Source organism: Rutidosis leptorrhynchoides, chromosome 4 (genome assembly GCF_046630445.1).
Source record: "Rutidosis leptorrhynchoides isolate AG116_Rl617_1_P2 chromosome 4, CSIRO_AGI_Rlap_v1, whole genome shotgun sequence".
NCBI lineage: Eukaryota > Viridiplantae > Streptophyta > Magnoliopsida > Asterales > Asteraceae > Rutidosis > Rutidosis leptorrhynchoides.
Genome location: NC_092336.1, coordinates 635,623,680 through 635,643,729, shown reverse-complemented (window position 1 = coordinate 635,643,729; position 20,050 = coordinate 635,623,680).

Below are 20,050 nucleotides of genomic sequence, written 5' to 3'. Positions count from 1 at the left end.
TCCCTCGATGTCCGAAATCCAACAAGTACTTTTCAACGGATCCCTCACCCCATTAAACGTCGGGGGTTGAGTATCCTTAAAATTTTTGTAGTGGAAGTCTCTCTTTCCATCACCCCCTTCACCTCGAGGATAAACGTTTCTAGCATCAAGGGCCTCTTCAATAGTGGCCTTCAATCGTTCATTTATCATTTCGGTCACTTGCCCATCGACCGACTCTTGGAAGACCCTTCGGACATCCGCAAGAAAATCCGATTTCAACTTCTTAAAGACGGCCTCGACCTTGGTCGAGAACTCGGCGTCTTCACTTGTACTCCCGTTTTCATGATCAGGACCGTTTCTCGTCTTCATTCTATAAAACGAATTAGGTTAAACCATGAAACAAAAGGACAATTATAACCAATTTCATACGTATACACCACACTACCCCATCTTGCTCAACAATCGTCGTACATTGCTTGTTTGACCCGATTTGCACCCGTAGTAATGGTAGCTAGTCATTACCACGCAAGCACGTCGCGCTAACTCGCTAGTACAACGTCCATCTCGCTTGATGATTGCTAAACACAACACAAACAAATAGCGCATGATTAGTTCACATAAACCTATGCACTAATCATACCGATCCGACCCAAAGTCCTACAAGTCCCGCATAAACACGCACACAAAGTCTAAGTCTAGGCGCCTATCTCAAGTCACCTAAATCCCTTAGACCATGCTCTGATACCACTTGTAACAACCCAAACCATAACCGACCAAACACGACGAGATTTCAACAAAAAAAAAATTTTCTGGTGCAGGCCATCTGCGCGGCGCGCCAGATGGCCGCGCGGCGCGCCAAATCGCCTGGACAGCCCGCTGTCCCTGGAAGTCTATTTAACGAAAATGTTTGACTAGTTCCCGACATTTTTAGCCAAAACGCTTTTAACCATACATTCATATATGTAAAACTAGCACATAACTAAGGTTTGAGCGAGTTTTACAAAGTGGGGCCCACACGTGCCCAAAACGCCACTAAGTTTAAAATACAATGTTTAATACAAATTAGAGTTTCGACCACGAAAAGTTTAATTGCCAAACGATACAACGAGCATGGTATTTGGGTTAAACTACCCAAGTCTCGGTCAAACTCCAAAATCATCACATCCCAAAAGCGTCACTAAACGAGACGGGATCTCTATTCCAACCGGATGCCCTTACCCTTGTCCACACCGGAACCTATAAAAATAGTAAACAACGAGAGGGTAAGCAAAGCTTAGTGAGTAAAACATATATATACATGCATATACAACTTACCCACACGCATCCACGATATCAAATAACACGTAACAAATCTCGATAAGCAAGCTAGTATCACCAAACGTATCACTAGCAATAATCATAGCATAAATACTCATAACAATAATCAAATGCTAGTATGAACAACAATAAATCATGGTTAACCAATCTCTTCGCTAGGGAACGACTTCGCGAAACAAGTCATCGATGTTCATAACATTCGTTAGCTTCCAAAAACGGCTATGGCATGCTAACCCCCCGAGGTGTTCCAAAAACGGCTATGGCATCACCCCTCAAGTGTTCCAAAAACGGCTATGGCATCACTTGCTCAATGTGAGTAGAACACGGCTATTACTCACGCTTTCGTACACCAACACGGCTATGTGTACGGGTAACTCAAATAACAACGTGGGAGTAAAACCCGGCTATTACTCGCCACTAAATGCACAAACACGGCTATGTGCCTTAGTACAAAACATGGACTAATACGGCTAAGTCCCACATCCTTGGTCACAAAACGGCTATGTGACACCATCAACACGGTACATAAATCATATACATACATATATAGATATTCCACTCACCTTATGCCGTCGGTGATTACTAAACCAAGCTTGAATTCCGAGGTAACGTACCTATTTCACAAGCACATAATCAATCAATCGACTTGGCCTAAACTCATAACACACATCATCCTAGGTCATCTTGACCCATTTTGACACTTAACCCTAATTTGGGTCATTCTTACCAAAAACCCTAACTCTTGGCACTCAAGGCCTTCATACACTTTAAATCACTAGATTTTAACACAAAACACTAACGTTAACCAATCTTGGTCCATTTTGACCCGTTTGACTCAATAAAAGTCAATACACCCATTTTGGGTCATTTATACCCAAATCACACCCATTTACACTTCCCTAAGGTGTTCTAGCAATTATTAGCCAATTAGGGTTTCATAACAACAATTAACACTTCCAAAACCCTAGTTAACTCAATATTGAGTCTATATGACCCAAATTACCCAAGAATACCCAAAATAACCAAAAGTGGGTTTTATGTCCACCTTTGACTCAAACCCTAGCCCTAAATCGAATTAAACAAAGGAATTAAGATTAGAGCATACCACAACTACCAAAACGAAGATAATGACGAGATGAACAACTTTAGAACTTGGGCTTTAGCAAGAAACCCTCTTCTTCCTCTTCAAAGTGAGCTTTCCCTCTCTAAAACCCACTCTCTCACTAAAATAAATTGGGAGGTGATAAGGTTGGTGAACAAGGGAGTAAATGAGCTCCCAAACTACTGAACCAAGCATTAAACTCGGCCTTGATGTGAATTTACCAAAATACCCCCAAAATATCTAATTTAAAAAGAGAAAGGGATCTGTCACAGACATTTGGCGCGGCGCGCCACAAGGCCGCGCGGCGCGCAACCCTGCCAGTTCAGCTCCTTTTGTATTTTAAATACACGCAACAGAACCCCGTTTCAAGTACCGTAAATTACACTTATATACACTTATGTACACTATAAATAATCGGGTCTTACACATTTGGACACCCTAAGTTATTCTACTACAACTGCTACTGTTCTTGCTTGTTAACGAAATAATAATGGTGTCGAAGAACACCCAAAACTGAACCAAAAGTGTGAACCCATCTGCTACTGCTGCTGTAATCGTTTCTGTGCGAATGCAAAATAAGGGAATTAATGAAAGGTGTAGACTATTACCGGCACCAAAGGAGTGGTCGAACTATATTAAATAAAGATGATGGTATGTGCTCAGTTCATGCAGTACACTCCTTTTCTTTTGCTTTTAAAAAGAAGTAATATACAATTAGCAAGTGGCAGTATCAAAAAGATGTGTGGATACAATGCACTTTTGTTTAAAAAAAATAATGTTCCACTATAATAACCCAGAAACCGATTCCTTGATTGATTAGTTAATGTTACAATTTAAAAAGTATTGTCGCCACTTTCTTTTCTTTTGGCCGACACTTAATAAACTATCTTGGATGTGGGACGTTTCTTAGAACCTTTTTTTTTTACTACTAAAAGGGCTCGATGAGTTTTGGACTTGTAAACTATTATTGTGTTTATAAACCGAGTAGAATGATGATACTCGTACGATAAGATGATGAGGGGGATAGGTAACGTTGAATATGATGACGAGTTAGAAAATGAGATGTGGTTATGATTAAGATGATGAAGTTAATAACGTGACACGATGATCATAATAATAATCTTGAATGATGAGGAAGTAATGATGATGATGATAATGATGATGATAATTAGATTAATTAGGATAACAAGTATGATGATGATTATGATATTAATATCGATGATGATGTCTAAGTAAAAGGAGGATGATACGTTGTTGTTGTTCAAGACGAAAATACATCACCAAAACCCCATCATACCAGATTAATTAAGAGTGTATTGGGCTGCTATGATTCAGTGTTTTGATTGGGCCGAAATTCTGTATATGGGCCGTAATATACCCTGTTGGGCTGAGAGTAAATGGAAGACAACAGACACTAGTTATAAGGATTTAAATCCGTGTTATATAAGTAAAGATAAGCAGAGCAGTTGGTTAGTGGTGTTTGTGGTTAAACAGGAGGTTGTGGGTTTGAGCCTTGCTCAAGACATTTTTTTTTAGGAAAGCTTTAAAGGTAGTTTTATTATTATTATTATTATTATTATTATTATTATTATTATTATTATTATTATTATTATTATTATTATTATTATTATTATTACTATCATCATTATTAGTATTGTTATGAGTAAAAGTATTATTGTTATTATTAATATCATTAACATTATTATTATCACAAACATTATTATTATTAACATATAACATCTTTATTGATTTTTAGTAGTGTGACGACCCGGAAATTTCCGACCAAATTTAAACTTAATTTCATATGATCTTGACACGATAAGAAAATTCTGTAATGTTGAGTCTCGAAAACTTTGGAACAGTAGCATTAATGCATTTGCCCTTATGACCATTCCCGACGAATTCACTAACTGTTGTTTAAAAATAAATATGTGAAAATATATATATACATACATGAATATAAATAATGGTATATATAAACATGAACTTGATACACTGAATTTGTTATATTAATATCATTATAACTATCGATAACATCATTATTGTTATCACTGAGATTATTAGAAATTATTATAAGTGTTGTTATTTTTAAACAACTTATGATTATCATGAATGTTATTATTATTATTGATAAAACTGCTTACCTTATTATAAATATCATTATTCTTGTGATTTATATTATTATTATCATTTATTACTATGAAATTTTATTATCATGATAGTTATTATTATTTAAATTCATTAATATTATCAGTAACAATATAATTATTATAATTTTTATGATTATAGGTGCCACTATTATTTATTATTAATATAAATATTATTAGTAATAATATATTTACTTGATTATTAGTAATTAGTAAATAAACTATAAATTAAACAAGGAATGGTACGATTGCAGAATCAATATTTGTTCAAACATCACAATCTAACTATATCTAAATTTGGTTCTTTCCTCTTAAATTGTTATACAGCAAAACAATCGAATCAATTTGTGAACGTACTCATCTAGCTTTTTATTTTTTTTATTTATATTTCTGTCCTTTGATGAATCCTGTCTATTTCAATTCACCAAAAACGAATCAATTATATTCAAATCAACTGTTAAATCATGTACTATCCAGCTATATGATATACCTCTGCAACTCACAGATTAAAGGGATCAAATTCATAAAAAAAAAAAAGTGTTCGTTCTCTGTTTTTATCAAAAAAAATTTCAAAACCTTGAATTCTAACAAAATTACAAATGTAAAGATGCAGTAATGTTAGAAATAAATTGCTTAAACTATCTGCAAGGTTGAAAGATCCAATTTTTCTTATCGATCGTTAATTGTCGAAGTCAAAGTTTTGCTTTTAAAAGTCAAAGTTTTGTTCATCAAGGAATTTGTGATCATTGTGATGTTTTTGTTAAAATTAACGATCCATAAACTTTCTAATGACAATTTGAAATATCTTTCATGTTATAAATATAATGTAAAATGATCTGCAATTGAAAATCGAATTTTTTTTTTATTTTAAACGCGAACGAGCAGGCTGCTACATATTTTTTTTAATTTTTTTTTTCTTCCTTCTGTTAAATTAATTCCATAATCTCAAATCGTTGCTGTTTAATTTGAGGGTATTAAATTCAAAGGAATTAACTGTTATTAAGAGGAATTGATTCCTGGTATGATTTTCCAATGGAAGAAGATGAAGTAGAACTAAGGAACATGGGTTAAATACAAGTGGTTTCATGATATTTCGGATAATGGGCAATGGCCCAGCTGTTTTGATGGGATAAAGGGTTTTCGAGAGGTTGGGAGTTCGAGCCTCGTAGTAGGCATAATTTTTTTTAAAACCTTTCCTAAGGTAGTTTTCTATTTTATTATTATTATTATTATTATTATTATTATTATTATTATTATTATTATTATTATCAAAATAATTATTAATATGATATTTAGTATTATTATTATTAAACTTATTATCATTAGTAGAAAAATTGTATATTCATAGCTATTATTACCAAGTGTTATTGTTATTAAAAGTATCATTATTATAAATCTATTATCTTTATTAAAATTAGTATTAATATTACAAAGTATCATTAACAGAGTTATCATTTAAACATTAATATTAGTACTATCTTATGGTTACTGAAATTCTATTAAAACTAGTATTATGATTAAAAATTAACCTTATTATTAAAAGTAATATGTTTATTAAAACTATCATTTTTATCTTTTCATTTATATTAAAAAGTTTCATTTTTAAATAAATATTATTACTATCATTATTATTTTCATTTTTATCATTATCAGGATTACTACAAATAGATATATTTTTACATATCACAATATTGTTATTAGTAAAATGATATTAATAAATTATATGAATTAAGTATATTAAATTATCTATATCTATATCTATATAACATATAAAGACAACAAGTATATTATTAAGAATAAATATAAATTGCTAGATTATGATTTTATGTTTTAATAGATATAAAATTGATATAGGTTCGTGAATCCGAGGTCAACCATACACTTGTTAAATGACGTCATATGTATTTTTACTACAAAATACAGTATGGTGAGTTTCATTTGCTCCCTTTTATATATATTTTTGGGACTGAGAATACATGCGCTGTTTTTTTAAATGTTTTACGAAATAGGCACAAGTACTAAAACTAATTCTATGTGGGTTTAAACCAGAAATATACCCTTAGCTTGGTAACATTAAACTACTTGTCTATGTACGGTAGGCGCGAATCCTAAAGATAGATCTATTGGGCCTGACAAACCCCATCCTGACTATGGGATGCTTTAGTACTTCGAGGTTATTTTAAACACACCTGATCTGGTGTACTTCAGAGGGTAAAACATGAACGTTAAGGCTTGTTACCGGGTGCCTACAACTTATAGAATAATTTTATACACTTGCAAGTGTACATATATTTATAAACGGAAATCTTGTGGTCTATTAATATATTGAAATGATTGTTATGATAAACCTATGAACTCACCAACCTTTTCGTTGACACTTTTAAGCATGTTTATTCTCAGGTACGAATTAAGTCTTCCGCTGTGCATTTGCTCATTTTAAGAACATTACTTGGAGTCGCCTCGCAATGGGACCAAATGTTGATGACTTCATCCAGGTGGATTAGGACGGGTCGTCACAGGTGGTATCAGAGCGGTGGTCATAGCGAACCAGGTCTTGCATTAGTGTGTCTAACTGATAGTTGTTAGGATGCCTTAGCAAGTCTGAACTTCGACCTTAGCTGCATATTATAAGTATTGTATATCATTCCTAGTGGAAAATTACCTGCTAATTATTCCTAAGTCTAGACACGACTTCCTGCACTTATTTGATAGATAGTTTACAGATAAATTCATATCTTAGCGTATCTGCTAATTCATATTTTAGCGTATCTGTTACCGTAGACTTTATCTGACACGTTTCTTTAAATCCCTTCGTAATCTACGAGATCTTCTGTACTATATATAGATATTCTATGTAATTAGAATATCATCCGATATCTGAAATTCATTTCATACCAAAAACCCTTTATCTAACCGTATCAAATGAAACTCACCACTAGTTCAAATCCCTCGGATTCCGATATGAAGTCCCACTCCAGCTCCGAAAGCAGCGTCACCAGAATGAATCAATCAATCAGTCATCCTCAATTTATCTGATGGGTTCGTAGTCGACTTAACCAATGGAGACGAGAAGAAGGCGATCCCTTCCACCAACCGAATTCACCTTTTGGCGAAGAACCTGAATCACTTACCGGCGAACCTGTTCGAAACACCATTTTCACTCTTGTTGCCCGAATATCTCGCCACGATTATTTTCTATCCACAATTCTAAACCTTATTCATCTGCTCGTTCCAACCGACAATCATTCCGGAGTAATAGAAGAAGCCAACGAATTTCGCGCTCGGGTTGTAGCTTTGGAAAATATGGTGCAGAACCTACCAGCTTCAGCAACATCACCAGCACCAACAGTACCACCAACAACCCAAGTTTCAACATCACATGCCTCAACATCTCATTCTGTACCTTGAGCATAATCATCATTCTACGTATAGTTCTATCTACTTTATCTTCGTTCTACATATCGTTCTACATCGATTATCTTCGCTCGACATGGCAATTATGTAAATTCTAAAGTTTTAGAGATTATGTAATCTAGTTTCAACGATAAATCAAATGAGTTTAATATCTTATTAACTCATAAAATCCATGATTACATCTGAAGAAAATATATATATGTATGTATATTTTCATAAAGATTGTAATTAAAAATTCTTTCGTACAAACTGTTAATGGTGAAAATATTTTAACGGGTAGGTAATACCCGAGGAATATTTAGATTTCACATTAATAAGTTACACTGTACATTCTTCGAATCTGATTCAACGGTCATTTACTATCCTACTTACAACCACCGATATACGTATCCGTTCACCACAGAATAACCATTTCCATTTAAATTTCATATTTGGATTTTGACCTATCAGAATCCAACAGGTGGCATAATGAAGAAAACATTGGACAAAATAAATCTTGTTAGAAACAAACAAATTAACTAAGATGAATTTATTAAGAATCCACGCTGACAAAACCCTAGCTAACTGTTCCCAACTAACTATTAATTCCGTATTACATTTTATTTATCGCAATTTAATTTATCATTATTTAATTTCTGTATTTATTTTACGCACTTTAAATAACGGGACAAGTATACAAGGTTTCGACATATCATATTAACCCATCTATATATCTATCTTGGAACAACCATAGACACTCTATATGCAAATGACGGAGTTAGCTATACAGGGTTGAGGTTGATTCCAAAATATGTATATAGTTTGAGTTGTGATCAATACTGAGACCAGTACACGGGTCACGATACGAATTAATTAATTTAAATATTATATATTAAACTGTATATGAATTATTGGACTGTTAACTGTGGACTATCGACTGTGGACTACCAACATTTGACAATTAAAATGAATTAAAATATTGATTATAATATATGAAACTAAATAATTTTTCAAGGTTGCCACTTGATTTCATCTTAAACCTCATTTGAATCTTGACGATTTCAATCCATGTTCAAATCTTTTATGATTTTCGAAAACACCTCGATCGAGAGGATGAACCAGCCGCACTTCATCCATGGAATAAGAGATTGACGCATATAGTTATGCACCTGAAAACTCTCGAAAACTGAATAAACGTTTAACACGTAGCTGTGTTAATTCCTTTAGTGTTATTATTACCCAAAATAATTTGGTAATCCCTTTCAAAGTAGCAAATTTTGTCACAGCTTCAACAAGTTAACTCCGACTTTTTATCCGAAATAACCTTATTATAACCTTGATATATCTGCGTGCTCATTTGTTGTTACCAGAGAACCTTTTATATTCCACCATACTACCATCAACGTTTAATCATCTAAAAACACAATTCTCTTGAAACCACCTCGGATTGATAACCGATGATTCAGATTTGGTAGCATTAAATGCAGAGGAAACAGTAAAATCATAGATGGTCTAAACGGCCAAAAGTTTGATAATAAGGATGGAATGTTGGGAATGCTCGATAGAAAATTTAGTACTGAAAAAAAAAATAGATTGAGCTAACCGTGAAGGAGACCAAGGACAAAGACAAGGACCAAACCCTATATTCAAAGAATCCAGGTAATTCTGGATCCGCCGAAATCTTTAGAAAATATCTTGCTCCGAAGTCATGTTAAAATCTTGCGGAAAATTTTTCCTTATCAATTTTCGAATTTAGAAATTCCAAAATATCATCATAAATATCTTCGATATTTCTGGGGATATTTTCATAAATATTCTTGTCCGAAATTATCTACCTCTTCGTGTTTTCAGTATTCCATTATATTGGAAACTTCAGTAAAATCTAAGTATAAATTATGAATGAATTATGGAGAAGTGTTGGGAATTGAAGCATGGGTTAGTATAATATAATGACGCCCGGCCAACGTGATTATATTACAGTAAGTCATGCTGGGTTTTTAATGGGACGTGATGGTTCACAGTAGATCATACCATCATCATGTGTCATGTTACATAACTCTTTCATTCTACTTAACTTCTGAACATATTAAAAAAATGTATTCTTGATGGTTCTATCTTCCGTGATGTTGATAAATTTGAAAATCAAATCGTGCTATCACGTTCCTTCCTGCTGAGAACATTATAATCATTCGAAACTCTATATCTACGAATTCTGGACCATTATTCGCTTGACTTAAAGTCGGGAAGAGAAAACAAAAGTATGAAACTCTAAAGTATAAGGGGGAATATAAAGCTCGATAACAACACATAAAATTACAAACCGTGTATATCAATGTTTATCGCAACATAAAGACACAGGAGAATTAAAAACACTATAACCCCAAGGGCGAAGTAGAAGAAAGCAGATTCTTCTGGTGGAAGTTGGAAAAGGAGAATGAATGTTGCGATAGTAAGGATGAGGACAAGGATCAGAACTGGATTAAGCATTTTCACAATCGTTTGAGAGTCTGGATCGAGAAGGAAAGAATTGGGGTGGTGAAAATAATAGAACGGAAGAAGTTCATTTATAGAGAAGATACCAAACAAAGCAATCGAGACAGATCACCGTATTTTATTATACAGATCTTAATTTCATTATTCGTCGAAGAATCAAATCTTTTAGATTTCTAAGATTTTCCTCTAAAATTCCTTAAATTTCCGGAAATCAACCATGACTACGTCAAAAGATAAGATGAATTTCTATTTCTATATTTTAATTTTTAGCGATAGCTTCACTTAAACTCTTCGCGTAATAAAATTGTTTTATTCAATTTATTCAATGATGATAAAACTCTATTTCTACAACTCATATTCGACATGAAAACATTTTTATTGTTAGCCATGACCACCTCACTCAAATTTCGGGACGAAATTTCTTTAACGGGTAGGTACTGTGACGACCCGGAAATTTCCGACCAAATTTAAACTTAATTTCATATGATCTTGACACGATAAGAAAATTCTGTAATGTTGAGTCTCGAAAACTTTGGAACAGTAGCATTAATGCATTTGCCCTTATGACCATTCCCGACGAATTCACTAACTGTTGTTTAAAAATAAATATGTGAAAATATATATATACATACATGAATATAAATAATGGTATATATAAACATGAACTTGATACACTAAATTTGTTATATTAATATCATTATAACTATCGATAACATCATTATTGTTATCACTGAGATTATTAGAAATTATTATAAGTGTTATTATTTTTAAACAACTTATGATTATCATGAATGTTATTATTATTATTGATAAAACTGCTTACCTTATTATAAATATCATTATTCTTGTGATTTATATTATTATTATCATTTATTACTATGAAATTTTATTATCATGATAGTTATTATTATTTAAATTCATTAATATTATCAGTAACAATATAATTATTATAATTTTTATGATTATAGGTGCCACTATTATTTATTATTAATATAAATATTATTAGTAATAATATATTTACTTGATTATTAGTAATTAGTAAATAAACTATAAATTAAATAAGGAATGGTACGATTGCAGAATCAATATTTGTTCAAACATCACAATCTAACTATATCTAAATTTGGTTCTTTCCTCTTAAATTGTTATACAGCAAAACAATCGAATCAATTTGTGAACGTACTCATCTAGCTTTTTATTTTTTTTATTTATATTTCTGTCCTTTGATGAATCCTGTCTATTTCAATTCACCAAAAACGAATCAATTATATTCAAATCAACTGTTAAATCATGTACTATCCAGCTATATGATATACCTCTGCAACTCACAGATTAAAGGGATCAAATTCATAAAAAAAAAAGTGTTCGTTCTCTGTTTTTATCAAAAAAAATTTCAAAACCTTGAATTCTAACAAAATTACAAATGTAAAGATGCAGTAATGTTAGAAATAAATTGCTTAAACTATCTGCAAGGTTGAAAGATCCAATTTTTCTTATCGATCGTTAATTGTCGAAGTCAAAGATTTGCTTTTAAAAGTCAAAGTTTTGTTCATCAAGGAATTTGTGATCATTGTGATGTTTTTGTTAAAATTAACGATCCATAAACTTTCTAATGACAATTTGAAATATCTTTCATGTTATAAATATAATGTAAAACGATCTGCAATTGAAAATCGAATTTTTTTTTATTTTAAACGCGAACGAGCAGGCTGCTACATATTTTTTTTAATTTTTTTTTTCTTCCTTCTGTTAAATTAATTCCATAATCTCAAATCGTTGCTGTTTAATTTGAGGGTATTAAATTCAAAGGAATTAACTGTTATTAAGAGGAATTGATTCCTGGTATGATTTTCCAATGGAAGAAGATGAAGTAGAACTAAGGAACATGGGTTAAATACAAGTGGTTTCATGATATTTCGGATAATGGGCAATGGCCCAGCTGTTTTGATGGGATAAAGGGTTTTCGAGAGGTTGGGAGTTCGAGCCTCGTAGTAGGCATAATTTTTTTTAAAACCTTTCCTAAGGTAGTTTTCTATTTTATTATTATTATTATTATTATTATTATTATTATTATTATTATTATTATTATTATTATTATTATTATTATTATTATTATTATCAAAATAATTATTAATATGATATTTAGTATTATTATTATTAAACTTATTATCATTAGTAGAAAAATTGTATATTCATAGCTATTATTACCAAGTGTTATTGTTATTAAAAGTATCATTATTATAAATCTATTATCTTTATTAAAATTAGTATTAATATTACAAAGTATCATTAACAGAGTTATCATTTAAACATTAATATTAGTACTATCTTATGGTTACTGAAATTCTATTAAAACTAGTATTATGATTAAAAATTAACCTTATTATTAAAAGTAATATGTTTATTAAAACTATCATTTTTATCTTTTCATTTATATTAAAAAGTTTCATTTTTAAATAAATATTATTACTATCATTATTATTTTCATTTTTATCATTATCAGGATTACTACAAATAGATATATTTTTACATATCACAATATTGTTATTAGTAAAATGATATTAATAAATTATATGAATTAAGTATATTAAATTATCTATATCTATATCTATATAACATATAAAGACAACAAGTATATTATTAAGAATAAATATAAATTGCTAGATTATGATTTTATGTTTTAATAGATATAAAATTGATATAGGTTCGTGAATCCGAGGTCAACCATACACTTGTTAAATGACGTCATATGTATTTTTACTACAAAATACAGTATGGTGAGTTTCATTTGCTCCCTTTTATATATATTTTTGGGACTGAGAATACATGCGCTGTTTTTATAAATGTTTTACGAAATAGGCACAAGTACTAAAACTAATTCTATGTGGGTTTAAACCAGAAATATACCCTTAGCTTGGTAACATTAAACTACTTGTCTATGTACGGTAGGCGCGAATCCTAAAGATAGATCTATTGGGCCTGACAAACCCCATCCTGACTATGGGATGCTTTAGTACTTCGAGGTTATTTTAAACACACCTGATCTGGTGTACTTCAGAGGGTAAAACATGAACGTTAAGGCTTGTTACCGGGTGCCTACAACTTATAGAATAATTTTATACACTTGCAAGTGTACATATATTTATAAACGGAAATCTCGTGGTCTATTAATATATTGAAATGATTGTTATGATAAACCTATGAACTCACCAACCTTTTGGTTGACACTTTTAAGCATGTTTATTCTCAGGTACGAATTAAGTCTTCCGCTGTGCATTTGCTCATTTTAAGAACATTACTTGGAGTCGCCTCGCAATGGGACCAAATGTTGATGACTTCGTCCAGGTGGATTAGGACGGGTCGTCACAAGTAGTATTATCATTATTATTAATATTAAAAGTATTTTCAATTTTTGTTTATCAACATTATTATTATTATTAAATTATCATGATTTTAGTATTATTTCCATTATTATTATTATTAGTATCATTAGTTCACCAAATAAGATTTTTCTATATAAAAATATAATTATGACATAAAACATGACTATATTAATATTTTTGGTAATAAATATTAATTATCAAGTTAAGGTATATAAAAATAAGTATATCTAATGAGGTTATTAATGAAACATTAAAATAACAACTATATCACTAATAATATGTAAATTGTTCGATTACCATTATATGTGTTAATATATATACAAATGATATAGGTTCATGAATCCAAGGCCAACCCTATACTTGTTCAATATCGTTATATGTATTTTTACTACAAAATACAGTATGGTGAGTTTTCATTTGCCCTTTTTACTCTTTACATTTTTGGGCTGAGAATACATGCAAATGCTTTATTAACTGTTTTACAATATTTATATGCGTGAGTTTCATTAATCCCTTTTTAAATGCTTTTGCAATATATATTTTTGGGACTGAGAATACATGCGATGTTTTTATAACTGTTTTACGAAATAGACACAAGTAATTGAAACTACATTATATGGTTGAATGATCGAAATCGAATATACCCCTTTTTATTAAGTCTGGTAATCTAAGAATTAGGGAACAGACACCCTAATTGACGTGAACTCTAAAGATAGATCTATCGAGCCCAACAAGCCCCATCCAAAGTACCGGATGCTTTAGTACTTCGAAATTTAAATCATGTCCGAAGGAGGATCCCGGAATGATGGGGATATTCTTATATGTATATTGTGAATGTCAGTTACCAGGTGTTCAATCCATATGAATGATATTTTTATCTCTATGCATGGGACGTATGTTTATGAAAAATGGAAATATGAAATCTTGTGGTCTATTAAAATTATGAAATGATTATTTATGTTAAACTAATGAACTCACCAACCTTTTGGTTGACACTTTAAAGCATGTTTATTCTCAGGTATGAAAGAAATCTTCCGCTGTGCATTTGCTCATTTTAGAGACATTACTTGGAGTCATTCATGACATATTTCAAAAGACGTTGCATTCGAGTCATCGAGTTCGTCAAGATTAATACTAAGTCAATTATAGTTGGATATATTATGAATTAGTATGCATGCCATCAACTTTCGATGTAAAGCAAGTTATCTTTTAAAAACGAATGCAATGTTTGTAAAATGTATCATATAGAGGTCAAGTACCTCGCGATGTAATCAACTATTGTGAACCGCTTGTAATTGATATGGACTTTGTCCAGATGGATTAGGACGGGTCGCTTCAGTTGGTATCAGAGCGGTGGTCTTAGCGAACCAGGTCTTGCATTAGTATGTCTAACTGATAGTCATTAGGATGCATTAGTGAGTCTAGACTTCGACCGTGTCTGCATGTCAAAAGTTTTGCTTATCATTTCGTGTCGAAAATTACCTGCTTATCATTCTTAGGGAATCATTTGCTTATCATCCTTAATCTAGACATATCTTACTACCTGGATTGCATAAATAGTGTATAGACAAATTCATATCTTAGCATATCTGCTAATTCATATCGTAGCGTATCTGTTACTGTTACCTTTGCCTGACAACTTCCATAGATCCCTCTGTAACTTATGGGATTTTAGTATTATATATGCATATGTAAATTATGTATTGCAGGGTACTAATCTACATCCTATAATCTATTTCTTATCGAAAATCCTTCATCTGATCGTACAAGATGAATCCCTCAACCAGTTCGAGTCCTTCAGATTCTTATAACTATTCCGATAGTTATTCCGACAGTTATTCCGATATGGAAACACACTTGAGCTCTGAAAGCAGTATAACTAGAATGGATCAACCAATCGGCCATCATCAATTCATCTGATGGGTTCGTAGTCTACTTAATCATTGGAGACAAGAAGAAGGTGATCCTTTTCATCAACCGAATTCACCTCTTAGTGAAGAACCTGAAGCACTTACCGGTGAATCTATCTAAAACACCATATCCACCTTCATTCCCAGGATATCTCGCAATGATTATATGATATCCCAAATTCTGAACCTTATTTATCCACTCGTTCTGACCTAAAATCATCCCAGAGTAATCGAAGAAGTCAACGAGCTTTGCACCCGAGTTGTAGCTTTGAAAAATATGGTGCAAAATGTACCAGCTTCAGCAACATTACCGGCACCAACAGTACCACCAACATCCGCATCCCAAGCCTCAATTTCACAATCTGTCCCACAAACATCAACATCATACACACCATGGATACCAAGGAGTACCAACAGCAATTAACAATGAAGTATTGATCCATAACTTCATTAATATCCTGCGAAGAATATGTGGATCCTAATAGTTTTAGAGATTACTTATTCTAGCTCAAATCGAAAATCAAATGAGTCTAATATTATATTGACTCATTAAATCCATAATTACATCTGAAGAAAATATATATGTATATATATATTTTCATAAAGATTGTGATTAAAAATTCTTTCCTACAAACTGTTAATGATGAAAATATTTTAACGGGTAGGTAATACCCGAGGAATATTTAGATTTCACATTAATATGTCACACTGTACATTCTTCAAATCTAATTCAACAGTCATTTACTATCCTACTTACATTCACAGATATACGTATCCGTTCACCACAGAATAACCATTTTCATTCCAATTCAATTTCACATACGAGTTTCTGCCGATCAAAATCCAAATCAAGATTTGACAAGTGGCATAATGAAGAAAATAATGAATAAATTAAAATTGATTAGTAACCAATTAATTAACTACGTAAAACTTTAAACCTATACTTACCAAATTCTAGCCAACTGTTCCTAGCTAACGATTCCTATATCAGTTACGACTATTTCCTTATAATATACTAGTCTCGGTTGAACTATTGGACTACTAGCTTTGGACTACTATCATTGGACAATTAAAACGTATTAAAAGAGTAGGAAACATTAATTATAACACATTTTGATTTAAAATATCGTTAATAGGTTACACCTTCTACAGTCAAACATTCCATCAAGTTGCCACTTGATTTCATCTTAAACCTCAGTTGTATCTTGACGATTACAATCTGCGTTCAAACCTTTCATGATTATTGAAAACACCTCAATCGAGAAGATGTACCAACCGTACTTCATCTACGGAAGAAAAGATTGATGCGCATAGATATGCACCAGAAAATTCTCGGAAACTGAGAAAACGTTTAACACGTATCTATGCTAGCTCCTTTGACGTTGTCATTACTGAAAATAACTTTGCAATTTCCCTTCAAATTAGCCAATTTTGTCACAATTTCAGCAAATCAACTTCTATTTTTATTCGAATTAGCCTTATATACGAGTTTGCCTTTCGTCATCATTATCGAAGAATCATTTATATTCCACCACGTTAGTAGTAAACTTACCTACAACTTCATTACTCATTGACTTAAGTCTCTCTAAAGAACCATTATAGTTGTCATTAAAACCTTACCGTATACTCATCCATATCTTATAACGAGAATTGCCATAGCAATTACAGGAAATTAGCAATCAGTATTTTGAATCTCGTAGCATTTCTACATCAACAGTTATATGTATACATATAACATTTATCTCATAGAATTATGAACTTTCATTCTGAAATTCTGAAAAGCACTCTAACTTACGAATCAGATCTCAGAGTTCTGAAAAATGAATCGAGCAAACATGAAGGAGACCAAGGACAAATACAAGGACCAAACCCTGTATTTAAAGAATCCTGATGATTCTGTTTCTGATGAAATCTTTAGCGAATACCTTACTCCTTAACCGCTCTAAATCATCTTGAATGAATTTCTTCATCACAATTTGATTCTGAAATCCAAAGATATCATCGTACCTTTCTTTATTAATATCCTCAATATTTCTGAAGATATCTTCATAAATATTCTCGTTCGATATAAATGATCTCTCTGCGTTATCCGTATTATATCATAAAAGGAAACTGTTTTAGTTTCTATATGCTGCGAACCTTCGAATTTAAAATATGAATGTTTTTGAAGTAGTGTTGGGAACTGATGCATGAGTTAGTATAATATAATGACACTTGATCAACGTGATTATATTACAGTAATTCATGCTGAGTTTCTAATGGAACGTGATGATTCACAGTACCATCATCATGTGCCATTTACACGACTCATGCATTCTACTCAACCTCCAAACATATTAAGAACATATCTTCTTGATAGTTCTATCTTTTCGGATATTCTGGTAATTTGACAAATCAAGATCGTGCCATTACGATTTCCTTCTTAGAACATTAACTATGTTCATCCAAAACTTCATACCTACGAATTCCGGACCATTATCCGCTTGACTTGTAGTCGGGAAGAGGAGACAAAAGTATGTAACCCTTGAATATAAAAGAAAATATAAAGCTTGACAACAACACATAAATTATAAACCGTGCATATCAATACGTATTGCCACGTAAAGGCACGGGAGAATTAAAAACACTATAACCCCAAGGTAATAGTAAAAATAAATAAAATCCTCCGGTGGTAGATGAAAGAGAAGAATAACAGTTATGAAAGTTAAGAGGATATCAAGGATCAGGACGGGATGGAGCATATTGACGAATGTTTTAAAGTATGAATTGAGGGGGAAAGAATAGAAGGTGTGAGTTGTAAGGAAACGAAGGGGGTGGATTTATAGTGAAATACCCGACAAGACAATCGAGACAGATTATTGTATTTAATCAAAGAAGATCTTGATTTCCTTAATCGCCGAACGACCGAATCTTATTACGAAAATTTCTTTAAATCCCAAGAATTCCGGAAATCAATCATAACTACGTCATCGGTTAAAACGAATATACATTTACTCATTTCACTTTTTTGCGATAGCTTCACTTACACTCTTCGCATAATCAAATTGTTTTATCTAAATTACTCAATGATGATAAAACTCTATCTATCAACTCATATTAGTCATGAAAACATTTTTATAGTTAGCCATGACGACCTCGATCAAATTTCGGGACGAAATTTCTTTAACGGGTAGGTACTGTGATGACCCGGAAATTTTCGATCAAATTTAAACATTAATCTTTATATATTTCCTACACGGTAAACAAAATCTGTAATGTTGAGTCTTGAAAGTTTAGAAACTATATTCATGTAATCAATAACCCTTGGATATTCCCGACGATTCACGAACAATTGCTTGTAAATGAATATGTACATATATATAAATATAAATACATACAATGATTTGAAATTATAAATTATAATGTAATCACTATGATTAAATATGGAAAGTAAAATATAAGATAATAATTTTGTAATTTAAAATGAATCTATAAGTATATATATTCAATACATAAATATTATATATATATATATATATATATATATATATATATTGTAATAAATAAATATTAAATAATTCAATATAATATGGTTAGTAAATATAATATAATTAATAAATTGTATTATATCAAGTTTAATTACAAGATTGAACATAATAGTTATACTAATATTATTATCAATACCTTCATTAATATTTGTAAAAATTGATATATATAACTTGTTATATTATTATTAGTATTATTATGGTTATTGTTATCAATGTTAATATCACTATTATTATTATCTACTATTACTATAATTATTATTACTATAATTTTTATTAGTATTATTAGCATATCTATTATTAATATCTATTAGAAAATAATACATTTTATTAGTGTTAACACTAATAATATTCTTATCATTTTTATTATTAGTATCATTATTATTTATTATTATTAATTATTATTATTAAAGTATTACTATTATTATTAATATATTTATATTCAATAATTATTGATATTAATTATATACTATACATATAGAGTCAGATAAAAAAATCGTAATTTGTTAAACTTACCTATCTGACTTTATTGAATTTTTGTTTTTGTCTAATTCTGTTATGGGTCGATTTCATGGTTCAGTACAGAGTGAAAATTTGATTAATATTTTGCACAGCTTTTATTTATTTTTTATTATTATTTTCTATACCGTTTGATTCCTTATGTCGATCAATCCCAGCTACAAAACAACTTAAATCACTTCTGGTTGCTGTATCAAACACTCACAATCATGCTAGATAGTATCAATTGTTGTAAGTGTAGATGAAAAATAGAAAACTCATACTTCTTTAACCATCGACCACC